The 23,580-nt window shown below is 42.5% G+C and overlaps 1 protein-coding gene and 1 pseudogene across 8 annotated transcripts in view; one reads left to right on the top strand and one right to left on the bottom strand.

Moving 5' to 3' along the window:
• Window positions 1-13,018: 13,018 nt before the first annotated feature.
• LOC109564282 (small ribosomal subunit protein eS6 pseudogene) lies at window positions 13,019-13,866 on the bottom strand (annotated as a pseudogene).
• A 2,942-nt stretch (window positions 13,867-16,808) lies between these two features.
• Window positions 16,809-23,580, top strand: part of YEATS2 (YEATS domain containing 2) — a 102,601-nt gene continuing 95,829 nt past the window's right edge. For 6 of the 8 annotated variants that reach the window (XM_019958882.2, XM_070791044.1, XM_070791063.1 and 3 more), the window contains exon 1: window positions 16,810-17,005. The gene's annotated coding sequence lies outside the window, so the exon portion shown is untranslated. Of the gene's footprint in view, window positions 17,006-17,175; window positions 17,201-23,580 lie in introns of those variants that run through there. The other 2 variants (XR_011567081.1, XM_070791025.1) reach the window with 2 other exon arrangements.

The raw sequence follows: 23,580 nt of genomic DNA, 5'->3' as shown, positions 1-23,580 counted from the left end.
ACTTGAATTCCTTACGGAGAGGAAAGCTTTGTTTCTTGTCAGAATAAATGCAGTGTGGAATCCCCAAAGTCTTGGGTGGGGCGGAGGGAGAGGAGGAATGCTTCATGGGCTTACCCATCTCTGTGCCTTAGCCTCCTTCTCCTGGAATGCCTGGCCTCTAGCTATCTCCCCCACGTTCTCTGAAAGAACTAGGATTCATTTCCTGGGGAGCTTCCGTGATCACCCTCTTCCCATCCTGTAACCAAGCAGAACCCTATGGGGCCCTCCCAGAACAGGAACTCTCTCCCTCTCCAGAAATTTTAATCAAAGAATAAATTTAATCAAACAAGTGAGGAAACACAGAAAGGAAAACAGTCAAGCAAGACAAAATACCAATAGTTTAGGCAATAAACAAAGTCAAGGACCTTTCCTCCCCAAGAGCTATAGATAATATTCTAAGCCATGTCCTTTGAGCTGTTTTGCAGATACTGAAACCCCCACCAAGTGGAAGAAGTTAACTATATGCTGCCCACAAGCTCATAGATCCCAGAACAGTTGGTACCAGGTTGATGATGTTGACTCCCACTTACCTAACTACCAACCAATCAGAAGACTGTCCACAAGCTGACCACACAGCTCACCTTTTTCCTGAAAGCCTTCATAGAATTTGGGTCTTTTAAGCACTAGTGTGTCCTGGACTCCTTGCTCGGCCCTGTAATAAATGCTGCACTTTCCTTCACCACCAGCCAGTGCCAGTAAGTCTGCGGCTTTACTGCACACAGGCAAGCAGACCCAAATTTGGTTTGGTAATAATCCCAGATGAGCTCTTACGTGCCCCCATTACTTCTTTTACATGTATCCGTGAGAGTACTTTTCTGTTTACTTGACTCTTTACCTCCCTCTCCCAGATAATGGACTGTTTAAAATCAAGAACCACATCTTGTTTGGTGAGGTTTAAGAATCTAGCCAAAAATCCAGCTTAGAGGAAAGGATCAGCTGGGGTGAGCTGCCTTAGTAGGTAGTTTTGGAAAGACTGAGGTCGCTGGAAAGTGAAAGAGAGAGAGAAAGTGGCTAGAAGGTAGTGTGCCAATGACAAATGGCCTATTTTGAATTTGCATAGAACTAAAAAAATCTTATCTGTATGTGCTAAATAATATTTTTAATGATTTCCTGGCATCTTACATAACAGTGACTTTCCCTGACCTTATTATTAGGTTTTGGGTTTCTGTCTAAATATAGGTTCAGTAGTAACTTTCTCCTTACTTCTGAGTCCAGATCAAATGCTACCTCATCTCTGATGCCTTTCCTGGTTCCCCAAATGGATTTATTTCTCACTTATTGAAGGCAAGGACTAAGTCTGTCTTGTTAACCTAACTCTATCCCTAGGACCTCGCAAAGTGCCTGGCACAGAGTAGGTGATGAATATTTATTTAACTGATAATCACCAAGGGAAGCAGAAGAGACTAATTGAAAACTAGAGGAATAGAGAAGCCATAAAGACTCCAAAGTTCTTTAATGATCCCTGGCTTGGTTCATACTTATTTCTTCTTTCTTGCTATGCTAAGTGGAAGTCCTGATGGATTGTTACCCAATCTTCTATTCCTGATTTAGCCCACTACTGCTATCCCTAACCCCACCTGTACACCTACCTCCACATCTGCAATGGCCCCATTTTTATCAAAAGCATATAAATTACTTTCAGAATAGTGTTGTGAAGAATTCCATGGACCCCCACCTCAGCAAAACAATTGTAACTGGTGAAAATTATTTAAAAAACATTTAAAGTCTCTAGAAAATATTCTAAGGGCATATAATAAGTGAAAAAACTTATTCAAGAAAATTTGCTGAAACTTTGTTCTTTTGTAAGAATAGAGTCTGTAGCACTTAAACCACTATACATTCTCTACCTCTCCTTTCCCCCTCAACTCAATATTATAGAAGCTACACTCCAAGTGGATGTGATCAAGACGGGTCTTGGGCTTCCCTGTGGCCCAGTGGGTAAGAATTCACCTGCCAATGCAGGAGTCACAGATTCGATCCCTGGGCCAGGAGGATCCCACATGCCGCAGAGCAGCTAAGCCCATGTGCTACAACAATTGAGCCTGTGCTCTAGAGCCTGGAAACCACAACTACCGAGTCAGTGTACTGCAACTACTGAAGCCCATGTGCCCTAAAGCCCCTGATCCTCAACAAGAGAGGCCACCATGATCAGAAGTCTGTACATAGCAACTAGAGAGTAGCCCCCGCAGGCCAGCAACTAGAGAAAAGCCCGCGCAGCACTGAAGACCCAGGGCAACCATAAATAAATAAAATTATATTTTTTAAAAAGAAGATGGGGCTCACCTGCTCCCAAGCAAAGAGGCCTCCATGTGAGAGGGAGGCCACCAGCATGTCTCAGCCCCTACAGCTCTGTGTCTTCATGAATATCACTAATTTCCTGGTGAATATCGCTGAGAGGCAGAAGCATCCTTCCTCCAACCAGCCCCTATGTCTATGGCAAAAGGTCTACGCCAAAAAATCAGGCCAAGCACCTGACTTGTAAAGCTGACTGTTTTTTTTTATTTCTAACAGAGTATGGGGATGTTCAAGCCTAAGGGAGCTTTAGAAAACAATGAAGGTAAACAGTTAAGAGGATGCTGGTAGTGTCAAGATATCAACAGATGACGACAGGCGAGCTAGATTACCAGTGAGAATCAGGGGGAAAAAAACAGCTAAGAAGACCTCTCTAAGGATCAGAATAAATCTAAAAGGCTGGCCTCGAAAACCAACACTGCAAAGGAGTCAAAACTAAATTGAACTTCATGAAAGTTTAAAACTTCTGTGTTTCAAAGGATACCATCAAGAAATTGAAAAGACAATCTACAGAATGGGAGAGAATGTAAATCATATTATCTGATAAGGGACTTGTATCTAGTTTGTATAGTGTAGTAGTTTCCTAAGACTGCCATAAGAAGGTATCACAGACTGGGAGGCTTAAACAACACAAATTTATTGTCTCAAGTTTTAGAGGAAAGAAGTCTGAGATCAAGGTATTGGTGGGGTTGATTTCTTCTAGGGACTCTGAAGACGATAATGTTCTGTGCCACTCACCTACTGCCTGGGTATTTTCTGTCAATCTGTGGCATTTCTTACCCTCTGCTACATCACCCTCTTCTCTGCCTTTATCTTCACATGATGTTCTACTTGTGTGTATATCTCTCTGTGTCCAAGTTTTCCCTTTTTTATAAGGACACCCACAGTATTAGATAGAGAAGGCAATGGCACCCCACTCCAGTACTCTTGCCTGGAAAATCTCATGGACAGAGGAGCCTGGTAGGCTGCAGTCCATGGGGTCGCTAAGAGTTGGACACGACTGAGAGACTTCACTTTTACTTTTCACTTTCCTACATTGGAGAAGGAAATGGCAACCCACTCCAGTGTTCTTGCCTGGAGAATCCCAGGGATGGGGGAGCCTGGTGGGCTGCCGTCTATGTGGTGGCACAGAGTCGGACACGACTGAAGTGACTTAGCAGCAGCAACAGTATTAGATTAACCTCCACCATAAAACTCCATTTTATTTTGGTTAAATAAAGGGTCATTTTTAACCTATTTGGTTAAAATAGGGTCATCTGTAAAGACCCTATCTCCAAATAAAGTCATATTCTGAGGTACTGAGGGCTAGGATACCAACGTATACTTTGGAAGAGACACAATTCAACCCACAACATATAAAGAACTTACCACTCAATAAAATAAAATTAAAAACCCCAATAGGCAAAAGATCTGAGTAGACATTTCTTCAAAGAAGATATACAAATAGCCAATAGGCAAAGGTGCTCAATTATCATTAGTTATTACGGAGAAAAAAAGACAGGCTTTTGGGTTTGCGGGGTCTTTTAGTTTAAATAAATTGGGTTTTTAAAAAAAGACATAACAAATTTTGACAAGCATGTAGAAAAAATGGAATTCTCATACACAGCTGCTGAGTATTTAAAACAGTACAGCTGCTTTGGAAAACAGTCTAGTTGTTCCTCAAGAAGTCAAAAATAGAGTTACCATATAACCCAGCTTCTAGGTGAGTATCCAAGAAAAATAAAAACATATATCCACGTCAAAACTTAAACATCAATGCTTATAACAGTATTATTTGTAATAGCCCAAAGGTGGAAGCAACTCAAATGTCTATCAAACAATGAATGGATAAATAAAAAGTAGAATTTTATTCATTAATAAAAAGGGACAGAGAACTGATTCATGCTACAACATGGCTGAATTTTAAAAACATTATGCTAAGTGAAAGAAGCCAATACAAAATTTTACACTTACTGTAAAATTCCATTCATATGAAACATTCAGAATAGGCAAATCTACAGAGACAGGGGTCGATTGGTTGTTGCCTAGAGATGGAGGGTCTCAGGAAATGGAGAGTGACTGCTGACTGGCATGTGGTTTGTTTTGGGGTGGTGGTTGCATAATTCTGTGAATATACTACAAACCATTGAATTGTACACTTTAAAATGAGTTAATTACATGCTATATGAATTATATCTAATAAAGCCACTATTTTTTTAAAAACTATATAAATTCTTTCTTTCAAGAACCTCATCCTACCCCAAGTTGCTATTAGAACTGTACTTGAGAGTGAGAAAGAACAAAGGTTCTTCCTTGTTTCCAGTGCAATTTTCTTCCTTGAGTCTAGAAGCAATAGGATTTTACCCTGCTCAGCATCTCCTTATGTGGACAGGGAGGCAGACTTATGGATAGATAATTACAATACTACATGTGAAGACCTGTAACAGGCACAATGGGTATTGTAAGTACAGCCAGCGAAGATTTTTGAAGCCAGATGGCCCTGGGTTTGAATCCCAGCTCTGCTACTACCAGCCTCCACTTCCTCCATTATAAATCATGGACAAAAATAATGAGCTATGGGATTCCTGAAGGAATTAAAGGAAATACTGTCATTGGAGCATCTATCAGAACGCCCAGGGCAAGGCCCTGCAGGGCAGTGTTTCTCATACTTCAGTTGCATGGGAGTCACCTGGAGATTCTGTTAAATTGTAGATTCTGATTCAGTGGGTCTGGGATACAGCCTGAATCTCTGCTTTTCTAACAGGCTCCCAAGTGGTGGCCCTAGTATTGGTTGAGGACCGCTGGTTAGGTAGTAGAACTATGAAGTCTTCATACCCTTTGTATGAAGTGTCAAAGGAGTGTAGAGGAGGAAGCAGTAAATTAATTCTTCAGACGGGAAGGCCAGAGCTGGACTTTCCTTGATAGTAGAGAGTTTGCCAGGAATGGGAAGGGGATGTGCATTCTAGAAGAGAGGCAGAGAACAATCAAGACCTTGACATAATAGTGGAAGATGACTTCAGAAGTAACTTATGGGGACTTCCCTGGTGGTCCAGTAGTCAAGACTCCTGTGTTTTCACTCCAAGGGGAATGGGCTCTATCCCTGGTCAGGGAACTAAGATCCCAAATGCAGTGTGGTCAAAAAACAAACAAACTTAGAGAATGTGGTAAGCAACAGCCAGAAACTGGGAGAGTAGGTTGTAAATGATTTTAAACCAGATGTTAATGAGTTTTAATTTTAGCCTAGGCCAGTGGTGCTCAGAATGTGGTTCCTGATCAGCACCTTCCCCAAACTTGATAGGAATGCACATTTTAGGACCCACCCCAGACCTACTGAGTCAGAAACTCTGGAGCAGGAGCCCAGCAACCTATTTTCAAACAAGTCCTTTAGGTAATGTGGATGCACATTAAATTTGAGAACCACTGGCTCTAGGTAATGGGGCTGGGTCACTGGGAGGTATTTTTAATAGTAAAGTGAAGTGATCAGATGTGTGTAGTAGAAAGCTGACCCAAGCAGTTGAGACATAGTAGATAGGGAGAGTAGGAAGGCAGAACAAGCAAGTGGGAGGAGAGGAAGTCCATGAGCAGAGAGGGTGAACGCCTGGACAAGGGCAATGGCGGAAGAAATAAAGGAGAGAGCTGACCTAAGAAGAATTTAGGAGATGGATTCAGTAACACCTAAAGACTAATCGGATATTACCTGTGAGGGTAAACAAGGAGTGGATGGTTCCAAAGTGTGTATCTCAGGTAACTGAGTGGGTGGTGAAACTAATCAAAATAGTAAGAGAAAGGAGAAAAGTAAGCCTTGGATGGCAGAGAGTGGGGCGAGGTGGGGGATGAATTTGATCATGAATAGGCTCAATTTCAGAGAAGGCAATGGCACCTCACTCCAGTACTCTTGCCTGGAAAATCTCATGGACGGAAGAGCCTGGTGGGCTGCAGTCCATGGGGTCACTAAGAGTCGGACACGACTGAGCGACTTCACTTTCACTTTTCACTTTCCTGCATTGGAGAAGGAAATGGCAACCCACTCCAGTGTTCTTGCCTGGAGAATCCCAGGGGTGGGGAAGCCTGGTGGGCTGCCGTCTATGGGGTCGCACAGAGTCGGACACAACTGAAGCGACTTAGCAGCAGCAGCAGCAGGCTCAATTTGCTCCAGAGTTATAAGGGGAAAGGTTGTAAATGTACTGAAAATAATGGTCCGGGTTCAGGTTGGAGGCCTAAGTCCATGATCTAGATTTGGAACTTGTTGGTACATAAGGGGTAGTTGAAGCTGTGCCCGTGGAGAAAATTATTCAAGAAATGAGAACAGACCAAGGACAGAAAACACAGAAATCTCAGCATTCAGGCATAGGCAGAGAAAGAGGGGCTGGGGCTGGAGAGTGAGAAAGAGCTATCCAAGAAGCTGAGGAAAATAGGAAAGCAGCACATCAAAGAAATCTCATATAGGAATACACGAATGTGTATCATATAGGAATGTGTTTGGCTAAAACAACAGAAAGTCTGGCCAAAGGTTGTTTAAAGAAACAAGTGATATTTTTCTTATAGTGGCAAGTTGGTAATCCAGGCCTGGTACCATTGTAGAAGACCCAGTCTCCTGCTTTCTTTCTGTCCCATTTTTAAGGTGTTGGTTTCTAACTCCAAGGTTGAAGGATGGCTACCATACCTTCAGATGTGACATCCAAATTCAAGGCAGGAAGAACGGGGCAGAGAGGCCAAAGCAGGACTAGCTACAGCTCTCCCCTTTTTGGGGGAGTCTCTCTTTATATTCTTTGAACTTGGCTAAGTTCTCTTGTCTGGAACTGAGTCACACAGTCACTCCTGGCTGGAAGGGAGGGGAGGAAATTGAGTGTTTAACTCTGGCTTCAATAGAAGAAGGCAAGGGAGAAGGGTTGGGAGTGGGTGTGCATCTGCCAAACTGTTGTGCATGCCACACCTAAACGGAGAGAGACCCAGTGATGAAGCGGGGGCTGAGGAGAGGCACAGCTTCTCTCTGTGACTTATGCTTTTGCACAAATAAATCTTTTACACAAAATATAAACATCAACATTGTACAAGCAGTATAGGATTAAGAGTTAAAAAAAAAAAGCTCCCAGCTATGATTCCCAGTATTATTATTACATATATTTTAAAAACTCTAAAACAGACTGCCTTCATTCTGGGCCATAAAGATCCAAGCTCATTCTACACACAAACTCTGACTATTCAAATTCTCCACTTGGTGTTATCTATAATGAATAGAATACAAAGCAGCTCAGCAAATCCTGGCAGTTTCCCCGACTTTTGTTCCTTTTATAATGGGCACCATTCTTCTCTAGGCACATTTATGACTGTCCTGACATTATCTGCTGCTCAGCTGGGGACACCAAACCTGGATGAGTTTACTCTGAACATATGAATAAGGCATTTTGTAAAAATAGGAGAAACATAATGGCCATACAAAGTGTAAGAGTTTGGAAATGTTCGAAGAATAAAAGTTATTATGCACATGGTATGTCTCACTGCCAAGCTCAACCTATACAAGATTTCTCTTCCTAACTAAAACACCCTGTTCACTGGTGTTGGAAGAATGTGAGATCTGATCATAGGGACAGCATCCCACAATATGCCTTTGGGTGTGCTGGGGTGAAGGCCGAATAAGACTCCTAACATCTGGGTCAACAGGATAGCACTCTGGGCAGTGACTGATTTCTGAAACCTGATACAGGGACTTCTCTGGTGGTCCAGTGGCTAAGACTCGATGCTCCCAATGCAGGAGGCCTGGGTTTGATCCCTGGTCAGGGAACTAGATTTGACATGCTCAGTTCAGTTAAGTCGCTCAGTCGTGTCCGACTCTTTGCGACCCCATGAATTGCAGCATGCCAGGCCTCCCTGTCCATCACCAACTCCCGGAGTTTGCTCCAACTCACGTCCATCGAGTCAGTGATGCCATCCAGCCATCTCATCCTCTGTCATCCCCTTCTCCTCCTGCCCCCAATCCCTCCCAACATCAGAGTCTTTTCCAATGAGTCAACTCTTCGCATGAGGTGGCCAAAGTATTGGAGTTTCAGTCTCAGCATCAGTCCTTCCAAGGAACACCCAGGACTGGTCTCCTTTAGGATGGACTGGTTGGATCTTCCCACACTCCAAGGGACTCTCAAGAGTCTTCTCCAACACCACAGTTCAAAAGCATCAATTCTTCAGCGCTCAGCTTTCTTCACAGTCCAACTCTCACATCCATACATGACTACTGGAAAAACCATAGCCTTGACTAGATGGACCTTTGTTGGCAAAGTTATATCTCTGCTTTTGAATATGCTATCTAGGTTGGTCATAACTTTCCTTCCAAGGCATAAGCATCTTTTAATTTCATGGCTGCAGTCACCATCTGCAGTGATTTTGGAGCCCAAGAAAATAAAGTCTGACACTGTTTCCACTGTTTCCCCATCTATTTCCCATGAAGTGATGGGACCAGATGCCATGATCTTAGTTTTCTGAATGTTGAGCTTTAAGCCAACTTTTTCACTCTCCTCTTTCACTTTCATCAAGAGGCTCTTTAGTTCCTCTTCACTTTCTGCCATAAGGGTGGTGTCATCTGCATATCTGAGGTTATTGATATTTCTCCCGGCAATCTTGACTCCAGCTTGTGCTTCTTCCAGCCCAGTGTTTCTCATCATGTACTCTGCATATAAGTTAAATAAGCAGGGTGACAATATACAGCCTTGACGTACTCCTTTTCCTATTTGGAACCAGTCTGTTGTTCCATGTCCAGTTCTAACTGTTGCTTCCTGACCTGCATACAAATTTCTCAAGAGGCAGGTCAGGTGGTCTGGTATTCCCATCTCTTTCAGAATTTTCCACAGTTTGTTGTGATCCACACGGTCAAAGGCTTTGGCATAGTCAATAAGGCAGAAATAGATGTTTTCCTGGAACTCTCTTGCTTTTTCAATGATCCAGAGGATGTTGGCAATTTGATCTCTGGTTTGACATGCTACAACTAAGCATTTTCATGCCTCAACTAAAGATCCTGTGTGCCACAACTAAGACCCAGTGCTGCCAAATAAAGTAAACAAATACTGAAAAAAAAAAAAAGCTAACAGAGGATAATACAAGTAAATATTATTGAGAAAACTAAAGGATATAAAGAATTCTGTCAACAAATAAATTCAGCACTCACATTATTATTTATCTTTAATAACAGAGAGCTATAGTGTGGAAAACCAATGTAAAAACAGTGGGTTGCCATTTCCTTCTCCAGAGGATCTTCCTCACCCAGGGATTGAACCCGGGTCTCCCATATTATAGGCAGACGCTTAACCGTCTGAGCCACCAGGGAAATCTAAATAATAAATGAAAATATCACAGTATTATATTAACTAGATACCTATAGCTGATGAACGACATAAGGAAATATAACCAAATTAAAATCAGAAGTTTTCAGTCTTTAAAACTGACCCAGAAGTTAAAGGAGAACTGTTCTTATACATTTCCCTTTTTACATTGTCTAGATTCCACCACAATCAAATCATATTACAGCTGAAATTGTATATTACCTTAACTTTACAATTAATTCTCAGATATTTGTAGCCTATGGTCAGATGATCTTTTTTTTAACAACTTTATTGAGATACATACTTATGCTGTGAACATTTCTGTACAAATTCTGTGTGGACATATGCTTTCATTTCTCCTGGGATTTGCCTAGGCGTGTAACTGCAGGGACACATGATAACTCTGTGTTTAATATTTTGAGAAACTGCCAAGCTGTCTGCCAAAGCACCTGCATCTTTCTACATCAGCAACATTATGAGAGCTCCAAGTTCTCCTCATCTAGAGACTTTATTTTTGTATGAAACAAATACAGAGAACTCAACCGATTCCGGCCATAAGAAGTTTCCTTTAGGATAAATAACCCCCTTTTGGGGGGCATGAATGAAAATGTCTTGCATCATTTCCTCCACTCTCCAAATTCATATGTACAGTGACTTCCCAATCCACAGATGACAAGCCCAATGCATGGTTTCTTTGTGGGTTAGGATAGAGTTTGGTAAGATCTACAAGGGTGGGATATAGTTTTGTAAACTCCAAATATGTCAACTTAACATTTGGTTTCTTGTTTGGACTTGGTTGGGGGCAATCATTTATTTTTAACTACTTGAGTGTGTAATTCCCAGGCACTGACTACTTTAACAGTTTGCTTGGGGCTGTACATGTGAGGTTCTCATTTTAAAAGTCTAATTGCTGTCTGCAATCTGGTTACCTCACTACCATAAGGGCTCCAGAAGTCCCACTCCTGTTCATCTTAGGAAGGGTGGTTAGTCTTCTTAGGGAGGAGGGCAAGACACCTCGGGTGTGGGGATCTCTGGGGCAGAGCTTAGCAATAATTTTCCATCTGAGTCAGATTCCCCTCCCACTCAGACAGAGCCTGGGGCTCATCACCCTTCTGAGGCTTTCCTTGGTTCTCTGGTTGCTGTTTTCAGTCTGCCTACTCCTGCCCTCTACCCTGACTGCCCCTCCACCAGAGCCCTGCAAGAAGCTGTTGGCTGCTGCTCCCAGAGTGAGCCCCCCTCCCAAATGCCAGCTCCTTCTCCTGGGTCAGTGCCATCATTCCTAGAACCTTCTTGACAAACTTTAATAATTATTGTTTTTCCTTTCATTAATATTGTACATTTAACACCCAGCCCCTCCTCCCTCTGCTCACACTCTTACTAAGAGACTAGTGAGTCACCTAAATCATCCCACCTGCCTCTCCCAGTTAAGAGACTGTAAGACCCCAAACTGACTTAAACTCTATTTTACCCCAAGACTTGAAACTAAGTTTAAGCATATTGTCAAAGTCTCTCCCACCTCAGTCTCATATCAACCTTACCTAGATAAAATTGAAATTGAAAAGTTAGGAACTTCCCTGGTGGTCCAGTGGCTAAGATTCCATGCTCCCAATGCAGGGGGCTAGGGTTCGATCCCTAGTCTGGGAATTAGATTCTGCATGCTACAAATAAGACCTGGTGGAGCCAAATAAATAAATAAATAATAAATATTAAAATCAATATTTAAAAAAAGAAATTTAAAAGTTATTTAACATTTTGTTGCCTCGACTCTGTGTCGTTTTCATCTCATATACTTGGGATGATAGATTCCCTCAGAAGTATGATTGTATCAGAAGCATGGAAACATAGTTATGAGTTTCTCATACATATTTCATCCAAATACTAGCCTGCTTTTATCAATTTTATTTGATTAGATAACATTAAACAGAAATTTCACAAATAAAATAATTTTAAAATGCTTACCCATAGAATTTAGATGACCTTAGTATTTTTAATGTTCTACTTGGTATAGAGAAATAATACTCCAATATCAGAAAATAGCAGTGTTAATAAAACAATAAGTGGCAACTGATGCTCAGATTGGGATGGGGTTTGGGCGGACCATGCCCCGCAGGCAATAGGCCTTTTCTAATGGGGTTGTAACTTCCTCGTACCCAAGGTATCTAAGCTCTCAGACCCTGGTGCCAGACTGCCTGGGTCTGCAACGTATCTCTGCCACTTTTTAGCTGTCTGCTAAGTTACTCAACCTCTTTGTGCTTCAGTTTTCTCTTCCTTGAAGTACATACAATAATAATCAAGTTGTTACTTAGATTAAATTTGTGAAGTGCTTGGAACACTCTTTGGTTCACAGTGTTAGCTAATATCTAATTATAGCATTGTGGGTGGCCTTTTTCATAGAAGGCGAAATCCAGGTTAAGATGTGATATTTCTCAACATTTGAAATGGTGGCTTGTTTAAAGCCAAGTGTGACATTGCTGGCTGTGACCATGCAACCCCTCTAAACTGTGCTATCGCTTCTGCAATCTCACCAGCCCTCAGAGCCACCTGTTGATAAGGATATGTTGACGGCATCACCCACCAATTCTCTGAGCCCCAGAATTTGTGCACAGACCTGTTTAGTGTCTTTAGGCGGATGTCTCAAACTTAAAATAGTCCAAGAATAATAAATTTTTTTTTTTTTTTTTTTTACTGCACTGGGTCTTCTTTGCTGCACAAGGGCTTCTCTAGTTGTGGCATGGGCTCAGTAGTTGTGGCATTTAGGCTTAGATGTCCCACAGCATGTAGGATCTTAGTTCCCCAACTAAGGGTCTAACCCTAACCTGCGTCCCCTGCTTTGGAAGGCGTATTCTTAACCACTGGACCACCAGGGGAGCCCTCTCCCAAGAATTTTTGATTCACTCACCACTGCTGCCAACACAGAAAATCTGTTGTCCCTTTAGCAAATGGCACCACCCTCCACCATCTGCCAGCTCCAGAAACCAGTCCCTTTCAGTCCTTTATCTCCTAATCTCCTTCCAGGCTCCAGTGCAGGTTAACACTGCGTAGGAGGCCTGGACAAGGAGGAGCCTGAAATCCATCCTCCAGCTGCGGGCCCCCCGTGTAGGGCAAGCCTGCTTGAAGCCTGGGGCAACTTTTTCTCGGGTGCCATTTGGTTTAGCAGGGGCTAATCCCTTTCTCTCTTCCCCGGTCTTCTCCCAGTTCATTACCAAGTCTGTCAGTACTTTCTCCGCCATTCTACAATCTTTCTGTTTTCTTCCATGTCCACCACCCAGGTTAAGCTACCCTCATTTTTCACCTAGATGATCAAATTGCTTTCCAACTGTGTGGCTCCTTCTCTGTTCACACATCCCTCTAGTCATTCCCCACCCATTTGCTAGGTCAAATACATTATTTATTTATTTATTTGATGTCTGATCTTATTTGTTTGTTACTCTTAGAACATCTCATTTTTGACTGGACTCAGACTTGGAAGTAGAAGCTCTCAGAGAGGACAGCCTCCGTCTCTTGGCAATCTGTTCCTGCCGTTTTTCTTTAGCCTCCTTCATTCTCTTGGCCAAAAGTTTAGCATATTCTGCAGCCTCTTCTTTATTTTTCTTAGTACGCTGTTTCTTCAGAGCAATACGCCGGCGTTTGTGTTGCAGAACTCGTGGAGTCATGAGACGCTGAATCTTGGGTGCTTTAGTCCTAGGTTTCTTACCGTCTTTGTTTAGGGAGTTTCGCACAACATATTGGCGGACATCATCTTCTTTAGAGAGATTGAAAAGTTTGCGGATTCTGCTAGATTGAAAAGTTTGCGGATTCTGCTAGCTCTTTTGGGACCCAGGCGATGAGGCACTGTAGTATCAGTGAGTCCAGGAATATCCTTCTCCCCTTTTTTCACGATGACCAAATTGAGAACACTCAGATTGGCATCCACAATGCAACCCCGTACAGATTTGCACTTTCGCTCTCCAGTCCTCCTTGGTCTGTAACAGGAATGCCCCTTACTCAGTAGCAGGCGAACTCGGCCATGGGTCAAGACACCCTGCTTCATGGGGAAACCCTGCTTATCGTTCCCGCCACTGATTCGGACCACATGACCCTTCCATTCTTCACCCAGAGTGTCAGCAGCAACTTCTGTGGCCATACGCTTCTCGTAGAAGGTACGAAGTTTTCGTTCATCGTCCACTTCAATGAGCTTCTGGCAGCCAGTGGCTGGGAAAGAGATGTTCAGCTTCATTCTGAAGCAGCTGACAGCCTCCGAGGCGCCATGAAAAAGAGCTACATTACTTTAAAAGGTCAAATTAAGTACATTACTCTTCTGCTTAAAACCCTCTGATGACTTCCTGTTGCTTTTAGGTAAAGATTAACACCACCTACCTGCACAGTCTTATTCTTGTCTGACTCTCAGCCCCAGACCCAGGCACTCTGCTCTCATTGAAGTTATCCTGGATTTCTCTCACTTTGTCTTAGGTTTTATCATGATCTGACAGCTCCTATTGCTTCCAGGTTTTACTTAATGTTTTTTCAGGGAAGCCTTTTCTACCTCCATATTAAATTTGGTTCCCCTGTGCTGTGCTCTCTTAGCACCCTGCCCATTTACTTCCTAGAGCTTATTCCTGTTACTGAATTGTATACACTGGGTGATTATGTATAAAAATCAGAAGTTGTTATTTCTCTTCAAGCGATGCCAGCTTTCTCATGGGCTCTCATTCCTGTTGGGGACTGGGCTAAATTTAGGCTTGCCATACCACTCGGCCTAAAAAAAGAATGAAATTTTGCCATTTGCAGCAACATGGACAGACTTGGAGGGCCTTATGCTAAGTGAAATGTCAGAGAAAGGCAAGTACTGTACGATATCACTTATATGTGGAATCTAAAAAATACAGCAAACTAGTGAATGAAACAAGAAAGAAGCAGACTCACATACATAGAGAACAAACTAGTGGTTACCAATGGGGAGAGGGAATGAAGAGCGGGAATACAGGCATAGAGGGAAGAACAGATTATTATGGAATCACATGAAATTATGCATGTGAAACTTGTGAAAATTGCAAAGCACTATAGAATTTAAAGACTCTTTCATTCAATCTAAAAAAAGTACTCTGGTAAAACAAACAAAAAAAAGCTTGCCAAAGTTGTATGGTCTTAAACCATCTCATTTTGGGTGAAGAGTCAATTTAAAGTTACAGTCCTATCAGAACTTTCCCCTCCTCACTCTTGACATTCCAAGATGGCCTGTGGGACCAAAGAGAAGCTTTGAGGCAATGGCCAGAGGAGTCTTAGGTCTGTGTGCAGAGCTGTGAGCTATAGCCTAGGTCCTCACTGGCCTTCCCAGCCATGTCCCTAGTCATACCTGGTCACCAGGGCCCGGTATCAGCTGCTGAGGTTGTTGACTGTCAACTCATAATCTGTTACTTTAGTACCTTGAGACTCTGATGTCTCACCTTCCCATCCCTGCTCCTCTCATCAGCTGACTGGGAGCACTTCAGCTCTTGTTGGGGTTTTCAGCTTTGCCCATCCTTGGGGTCTTAGCCACATTCTCCAGCCATTAACTGCATGGTTCTCATGCTACTTTCTTCTTGCCTGGCAGAAAGCATAAGAGAAGTCTGGGTTTCCGGCACACCATCTGCAAATTGTGGGCATGCAGCAGCACCATTTCAGATTCTTTGTTCTCCCTAATGCCGCTGTCTTTTCCTAAGCCCTGATCAATGTGAGACTTCTGCCAGAATTGGGCAGCCTTCCAAGCTGGGCCAGAGATAGTGGGCTTCAAGATTCCTTCACACTTAGCTGGATATTTCTAATCCCCTGCCTCAGGGTTAGATCCCCAAAGTGGGAGAATACAGATATGTCCATGCTGACCACTTATCCTACCTTTTTTTCTGTGAAATTTATTTTTATCTCCCAATTCCCATCCTCTTTTTGGGTTTTAGCGTAAGGCTAAGTGAGTTCTTCCCTGGCTTTTCAGATTAGATTGACTCTCAATCTCACGAGGGCAGAAACTGTTTTGTTCATTTCTGATCCACAGTATCTGATATAGTGCTGGGCACATAGTGCCAGGACATAGAATAGAAACACACAAAAAATTTGCTAAACAAATATTGCTTTCTTTTAAAAGATATTTATTTATTTGGCTGCACCAGGTCTTAGTTGTGGCGCACAAACCCTTAGCTGTAGCATGTGGGATCTAGTTTCCTGACCAGGGATGGAACCCAGGCCCCCAGCACTGGGAATGCGGAGTCTTAGCCACTGGACCATAAGAGAAGTCTTGAACAAATTTTTTAATCTGCCTTTACCCTAAATAGACATTAAGATCAGGAGGCCAACAATGACATTTTATAAATCCCTGTATTCCCTTATCATGCAGGGCTTTGGAGTACTGGCCCCACTATTCATTTATTCAACAAATACATTTTGACTGCATACTATGTGCAATGCACTGGACTTGCTATTGGCAATATAGGAGTAAATCCTTTAAAAGGTTTTTACTAAACATCAACCACATTCAAAAAATTGATAACATATATGTACAGTGAAAAAATAATGGAAACCTTGGTAATTTCAATGGTAAATCTTTACCTAGTGAAGAAAACAGATTGAAGGGGGACAGAAATAGATCCCTGGAGACCAGATGTGAGGCTATAGCAGACTTGGGCAGATAGATATGGGATTTGCTGTACTGGGGCACAGGGAGAAGGAAAAGGAAGGCTGAGCTCAAGAGATATTTAGGTGGAAGACAGAACTTGATGGACTGTTACTACTAGTTGCATGACCTAGATAAGATCTAACCTTTCTGAGCCTTCGTTCCTGCATCTGTAAAACAGGTTAGTAATAACTATAGTTATTTGTATCCCTAACACCTAGCATAAAGCTTGGTATAAAGGATTACACACACGAAAATCATAGCTACTGTTTTCTTTGCTGTGGAAGCTTCATAAATGCCGGCAGAATATTTTCTTGGGGCTGCAACTTGCTACCTTCCTCTAAGGAGAAAATTATATATGATGGTGCTCTCACCAGAACAGACGCCCATTCTCCCTAGGCAGCAGGGCAGTGCAGGTCACGGTGAGAGTCTGGCACAGCCTCAGCCCCGCCCCGGCCCCGGCCGCGGCTCCGCCCACAACCTTGCGAGCTCTATCCGCCCGCCCACAACCTCTCGAGCTCCGCCCCCGGAACCTCGCGCGTCGCCGCCGCCGCCGCCGCGGCGCGCGCCCCGCCCCGTCCCTGGTGCTGACGTCCGGGCCAAACGGGCCGGGCGGGCTCCGCCGAGCCGTGTGCTTCCGCGGGCTCCGGGGTCGCTGGGGCCTCGTGGTGGGGCGGCTCTGCGGGGCTCGGCCCGCTTCCTCCCCTCCCCCGTGCCCTCTCGCGGCACCCGGCGGTGTCTGCGCTTAAGCCGGAGACCCAGAAAGAAGGTAAGTGTTGGCGGGAGCGAGATGGGACCGCCGGGCGCGCGCTCCGCTCTCCCGGGCATTGTCTGGGCGGGGGCGGCGCGGGCACGTGCGCGCCCCTCCCCCACCCCTCCTGAGGCGCCGGCCCCCTGGCTGAGGGAGGTAGGGGACGCGTGACTGGGGAGGGGAGAGGCCCCGGAGGAGGAAACTGGGTCCAGGGTGAGTGTGTGTGGCTGGGGAGTCTCCGCAGCGGGAACCCGGAATTTGGGTATGGGGGGGTGTTCTTTCTAAGGGGCACCGCTCTTTCTGAGAGGATATGGGTTCCCTGGGCCCCAGTGGCGGGAGCTTTTAGGATGTTAAACCTGGTGGCCTGCAGTGGGATTGGAGACGAAATTTGGTCCCAGCACCGGCAAGTTGTGAATTTATCAGCAAGAATCCTGGAATCTCCCTCCAACCTGTCGCCTTCCCTGTCGTTCCTCTCCGCCGTGAAGGATGAGTAGGATTTAGAAAGGTGGAGGATATTCCAGGGATGGTGCCCGCGTTAAAGCATCAGAGGTGTGAGACAGCGCGGGGTTGGAGTGAAAAGCTTGGGAAAATGAGTACTTGGGAAAAAGAAAGGCTGGTTTGGTGGGTTGTGGCCAGATTGCAGAAGACAGGTTTATCTCATAACCTTTTTTTTTTTTTAATGATTGTAATTATGTTAAAAAAAATAGAAGTGGAAGAAAATAGCACCAATAATTGTACAACCCTGACTCCTCATTCTTAGAATTTTGATGTTTGCTTGTATTTTCTTTTAAGCTTGTAACTGTTACCGAGTTTTAACTACCATTTTGCATTCCCTTTTCTCGTTTACATGTTAAAATGCAATGTAATGTTATGTACTATTCAGCAATATAATTTACTTTCTTAATGAGCAAGGAGCAGGCATTCATAGAAAAAATTTAAAATACGGGAAAGAAAAATGAGGAAAGGTACCATCGTTCTATTGTGTAGAGTTATCATTGAGTATATTTTTGGTTGTAGATGTTCTTTCAAAGATAGGAGCAGGTAAAGCTGTTCTTAGGAATTTCACTTTTATGAGAATTCTTTGAAGGTTTTAAGAAGGAAAGCATAATCTGACGGCTGTGCAGAGGAAGAGCAAGAGTGGAAACTGGAAGGTTGGTTAGTTTACAGTACTTTGAACTGGGTCCATGGTTTGGAGATGGAGGAGAGTAGAAAGATTAACAGATATTTTGGAGGTAGAATGAACGAGACTTGGAAATGAATTGGTGAGGGAAAGGGAGAGAACTCTGTTTTTTGATACTTGTTTTGAGCAACTTCGAGTAGATGGCAGCGTTCACTGAGAAGAATGGAAGAGAGCAGTTTGAGGTGGAAGAAATCATGAGTTCTGTTTTAGGTGTATTAAATTTGAAATGTATTTTAGATATGAAGTCAGTATATTGAAGAGGCAGTTGGATGTGCAGGTTTGGAGCTTCCAGAACAGACCTTAGAGTTGGAGATAAAAATTTGGGAGTACTCAGTATATAGATGATATTCAAAGTTTTGAGACCACCTGAAAGTACTTCATGGCAAATAGATGGGGAAACAGTGGCAGACTTTATTTTTTGGGGCTCCAAAATCACTGCAGATGGTGACTGCAGCCATGAAATTAAAAGACGCTTACTCCTTGGAAGGAAAGTTATGACCAACCTAGACAGCATGTTAAAAAGCAGAGACATTACTTTGCCAACAAATTCTGTCTAGTCAAGGCTATGGTTTTTCCAGTAGTTATGTGAGACTTGGACTATAAACAAAGCTGAGTGCCGAAGAATTGATGCTTTTGAACTGTGGTGTTGGAGAAGATTCTTGAGAGTCCCTTGGACTGCAAGGAGATCCACCCAGTCCATCCTAAAGGAGATCAGTCCTGAGAGTTCATTGGAAGGACTGATGTTGAAGCCGAAACTGCAATACTTTGGCCACTTGATGCAAAGAACTGACTCATTTGAAAAGACCCTGATGGTGGGAAAGATTGAAGGTGGGAGGAGAAGGGGACAACAGAGGATGAGATGGTTGATGGCATCACGGACTCGGTGGACATGAGTTTGAGTAAACTCCAGGAGTTGGTGATGGACAGAGAGGCCTGGCGTGCTACAGTCCATGGGGTCGCGCAGAGTCAGATACGACTGAGCAACTGAACTGAGAGCACTTAGGTAAAAACTATATAGAAAATTGAATAATTGAGTGAGGCTCAGGCATGACTGAGCGACTTCACTTTCACGCATTGGAGAAGGAAATGGCAACCCACTCCAGTGTTCTTGCCTGGAGAATCCCATGGACGGAGAATCCCGTGGACGGAGAAGCCTGGTAGGCTGCAGTCCATGGGGTCGCACAGAGTCGGACACGACTGAATCGACTTAGCAGTAGCAGCAGGCATTTTAATGCTTGAAGATCTTATAGAGGAAGAAGATTGAGCACAGGACGGAAGGAACAGCCAGTGAGGTAGGAGAAAAAGCGGGAAACTAGTATCATGGGAGCCATGAGAAATAAGTTTCTGGTCCACGGAGTCTTGATTCCTCAGTGCTTCTGAGATGTTTAATGAGGTGCTCACTTGGATTTGGCAACACAGAGGTTATTAGTTTGGTCATTGGCGTTACTAACCAGACTGGAAGTTGGAGGTGGAAACAGATGGAAGTAACTGAATGGGAGTGAGGAAGAGAAGGCAATGAGTGTGAATTGGGAGCAAGTGTCCCTTGTTCAACATACCTTATTTTCATCTCTCCCCAAACTAAATTTGATAGTTGAAAATGGTGTTTTGTTTCATGTTTCATTCCTTAATACTAGAATGTTTGAACATTTTTCACTTTTATTGGCCATTTGTGAATTTCTGTTCCTGTCCTCTGTGCATCTTTTTATTTGTGCTTGTCACTTTCTAATTGATTTTCTAATTATTAGGAGCTCTCTAGATTCTAAAAATATGTAGCCTGATGTAGAGCTTACAGAATTGTCCCCCTGATGTGTCCTCCCCCAGAATAAATGAATTTATTATCTGTACTCCATCAGGAAGAACATAGTTAATAATGGAAAAACCATACTTAACCATTTAACTTTTATGTATACATTTTTAAAATTGTAGTAAAATACACATAACATAAAATTTACCACCGTAACCATTTTTCACTGGTGTTAAATACATTCATACCATTGTGCAGCCCATTACCACCATTGATCTCCACAGCTCTTTTCATCTTGTAAAACTGAAACTCTGTCCCCACTAAACAGTAACTTCTCATTCCCCCCTTACCCCCAGCCTATGGCAGTTGCCATTCAGCTTTCTGTCTCTGTGTTATTGACTACTCTAAATATCTCATATAAGTGGAATCAAACAGTATTTGTCTTTTTGTGACAGGTTTATTTTACTTCGCATAATGTCCTGAAGGTTCATCCATGTTGTGGCTTATGTCTGGATTTCATTCCTTTTTAAGGCTAGATAATATTCCAGTATCTGTATATTTGTTCTTATTGTTCAGTTGCTCAGTCGTGTTTGACTATGAGACCCCACGAACTGTAGCCTGACAGGCTCCTGTGTCCATGGGATTATCCCAGCAAGAATACTGCAGTAGGTTGCCATTTCCTACTCTAGGGAATCTTCCCGACCCAGGGATCAGACCCTCTCTCTTGCGTCTCCTGCATTGGTAGGTGGATTCTTTACCACTGTGCCACCTGGGAAGCCCTCTGACTATCTCCTAGAGTTTGCTGAAATTCTTGTCAGTTGAGTCCTTGATACTGTCTGATTATCTCATCTTCTGCTGCCCCCTTCTCCTTTCTTCTTCAGGCTTTCCCAGCATCCGGGTCTTTTCTAATGAGTTGGCTCTTCCCATCAGGTGGCCAAAGTATTGGAACTTCAGCATCAGTTCTTCCAATGAATATGAGTCCAGTTCTTTGGCGCTCAGCCTTCTTTATGATTGAACTCTCAACATCCATACATGACTGATGGAAAAATGATAGCTTTAACTATGTGGACCTTTGTTGGCAAAGTGATGTCTCTGCTTTTTAACATGCTATCTAGGTTTGTCAGAGCTTTCCTTCCAAGGAGCAGGCGTCTTTTCATTTCATGGCTGCAGTTGCCATCCGCAGTGATTTTGGAACCCAAGAAAATAAAGTCTGTCACTGCTTCCAGTCTTTCCCCTTTCTGTTTGCAAGGAAGTGACGGGTCTGAATTCTTAGTTTTTTGAATGTTGAGTTTCAAGCCAACTTTTTCACTCTTCTCTTTTACCCTTATCAAGAGGCTCGTCAGTTCCTCTTCATTGGTTCCATACCAGTAGAGTGGTATCATCCGCATATCTGAGGTTGTTGATATTTCTTCTGATAATCTTGATTATTCCTGCTTGTGATTCATCCAGCCTGGCATTTCACATGATGTACTTGGCCTATAAGTTAAATAAGCAGGGTGACAATATACAGCCTTGTTGTACTTGTTTCCTAATTTTGAACCAGTCCATTGTTGCATGTCCAGTCCTGACTTTTGCTTCTTGACCTGCATACAGGTTTCTCAGGAGACAGGTAGGGTGGTCTGGTACTGCTATCTCTTTAAGAATTTTCCACAGTTTGTTGTGAGCCACACAAAGACTTTCGTTTAGTTGATGAAGCAGAAGTAAATGTTTTTCTGGAACTCCCTTGCTTTCTCCGTGATCCAACGGAATGTTGGTGCTTTGATCTCTGGTTCCTCTGCCTTTTCCAAATCCAGCTTGTACATCTGGAAGTTCTCAGTTCACATATTGTTAAAGCCTAGCCTGAAGGATTTTGAGCATTACCTTGCTAGCATGTGAAATGAGCACGTTTGTGAGGTAGTTTGAACATTCTTTGGCATTGGCCTTCTTTGGGATTGGAATGAAAATTGACCTTTCCCCTTTGTCATGACAAGGCTGTAATCCATGAAGGAGCCATCTGTACGTCTGTATATACCACATTTTATTTATCTGTTCATCTGTTAATGAACACTTAAGTTGTTTCCATCTTTTGGCTCTTGTGAATAATGCTCCTAGGAACATGGGTGCATAGATACGTGTTTGAGTCCCTGCTTTCAGTTTTATGGGCTATTTACCTAGAAGTGGGATTGCTGGATCATACAGTAATTCTGTTTTTAATTTTTTGAAGAACCTCCTCACTGTTTTCCATAGTAGCTGCACCATTTTATTTTTCTATCAGCAGTGCACAAGGGTTCCAATTTCTTCACATTCTTGCCAACACTTTTCTGGTGGGTTTTATTTTTCTTCTGTTTATTTTTGATAGTAGCCATCCTAATGGTGTTAGATGATAATCTCTGTGTTTTTGATTTGCACTTCCTTGATATTGGTGATCATGTGCTTATTGGCCATTTGTATATCTTTGCAGAAATGTCAATTCAAATTCTTTTATCCATTTTAAATCAAGCTTTGTATTTAGGTCTTTGATCCATTTCGAGTTAATTTTTGTTAATTTAGGCATTAGTAAAGGGTCCAACTTGTCTTTTTTTTGCATATAAATGTCCAGTTTTCCTAGCAATATTTGTTGAAAAGCCTTTTTCTCCCGACTGAATGGTCTTGGCACCCGAGTCAGAAATCGTTTGACCATATATGCAAGAGTTTATTCTGGGCTCTCTATTTTATTCCGTCTGTCTATATATATGTTTTTATGCCAATACCATATTGTTTTGAGTACCACACTGTGGCTTCTACATCAGGAGATGGGAGTCCTCCAGTTTTGTTCTTTTTCAAAATTGTTTTGATTATTTAGGGTCCCTTGAGATTATATATAAATTTTAGTGTTGAGTTTTTCTGTTTCTGCAAAAAATGTCTTTGAAATTTTGATAAGGATTGCATTGAATTTGTAGATGGCTTTGGTTGGTATTGACTAACAATATTAAGTCTTCCAATCCATGAAAATGAAGTGTGTTACCATTTATTTGTCTTCTTTAATTTCTTTCAGCAATATTCTGTAGTTTTCATTGTGTAAGTTTACCTTCTTGGTTAATTCTAAGTATTTTATTCTTTTTGATGCTTTTATAAATGGAAATATATTGTAATTTCCTTTTCAGTTGTTCATTATTTGTGTATAGAAATGTGACTGATTTTTATGTGTTGACTTGGTATCTTGCTTTTTTCTGTTAATTTATTCTAACAGTTTCTTGGTAAATCTTTAGGGCTTTCTACATGTAAGATCATATCCCCCCATATTAAAATTCCCTTATATTCATTTAGTGAATACACTATAATTTGCTATAGACTATTTCCAGTTTTTTTAATTATAAAATATATAGATAGAGGAGAACTAATACTTACTAATTTAAGTTGTAAGTCTGTAAGAACAGCCCATGTGTGTGTGTCACCAGGCTTGAGAGTCTTTCCTTAGAATAGATTCTCAGAAATACTTGATCCTCTTCTCTCTTTTCATTCAGTCATGAAGAATAGAATTCTTCACTGCCATCTCCTTAAATTGGCCCCAACCTCTCTGCCTTTAAACCTGCCCCTGTTTCAGCCTGTTTTCGACACTGCTGTTGAATGGAGGGTGAGAATCAGGTTCGGTGCACTTTTCCCTCCTAGAAAACAAGACTTATGCAGCAGATTGTCTCTATAGTATCTGTT

Source organism: Bos indicus, chromosome 1, assembly GCF_029378745.1.
Source record: "Bos indicus isolate NIAB-ARS_2022 breed Sahiwal x Tharparkar chromosome 1, NIAB-ARS_B.indTharparkar_mat_pri_1.0, whole genome shotgun sequence".
Lineage (NCBI taxonomy): Eukaryota > Metazoa > Chordata > Mammalia > Artiodactyla > Bovidae > Bos > Bos indicus.
This window is presented reverse-complemented; position numbering and strand designations above follow the sequence as displayed.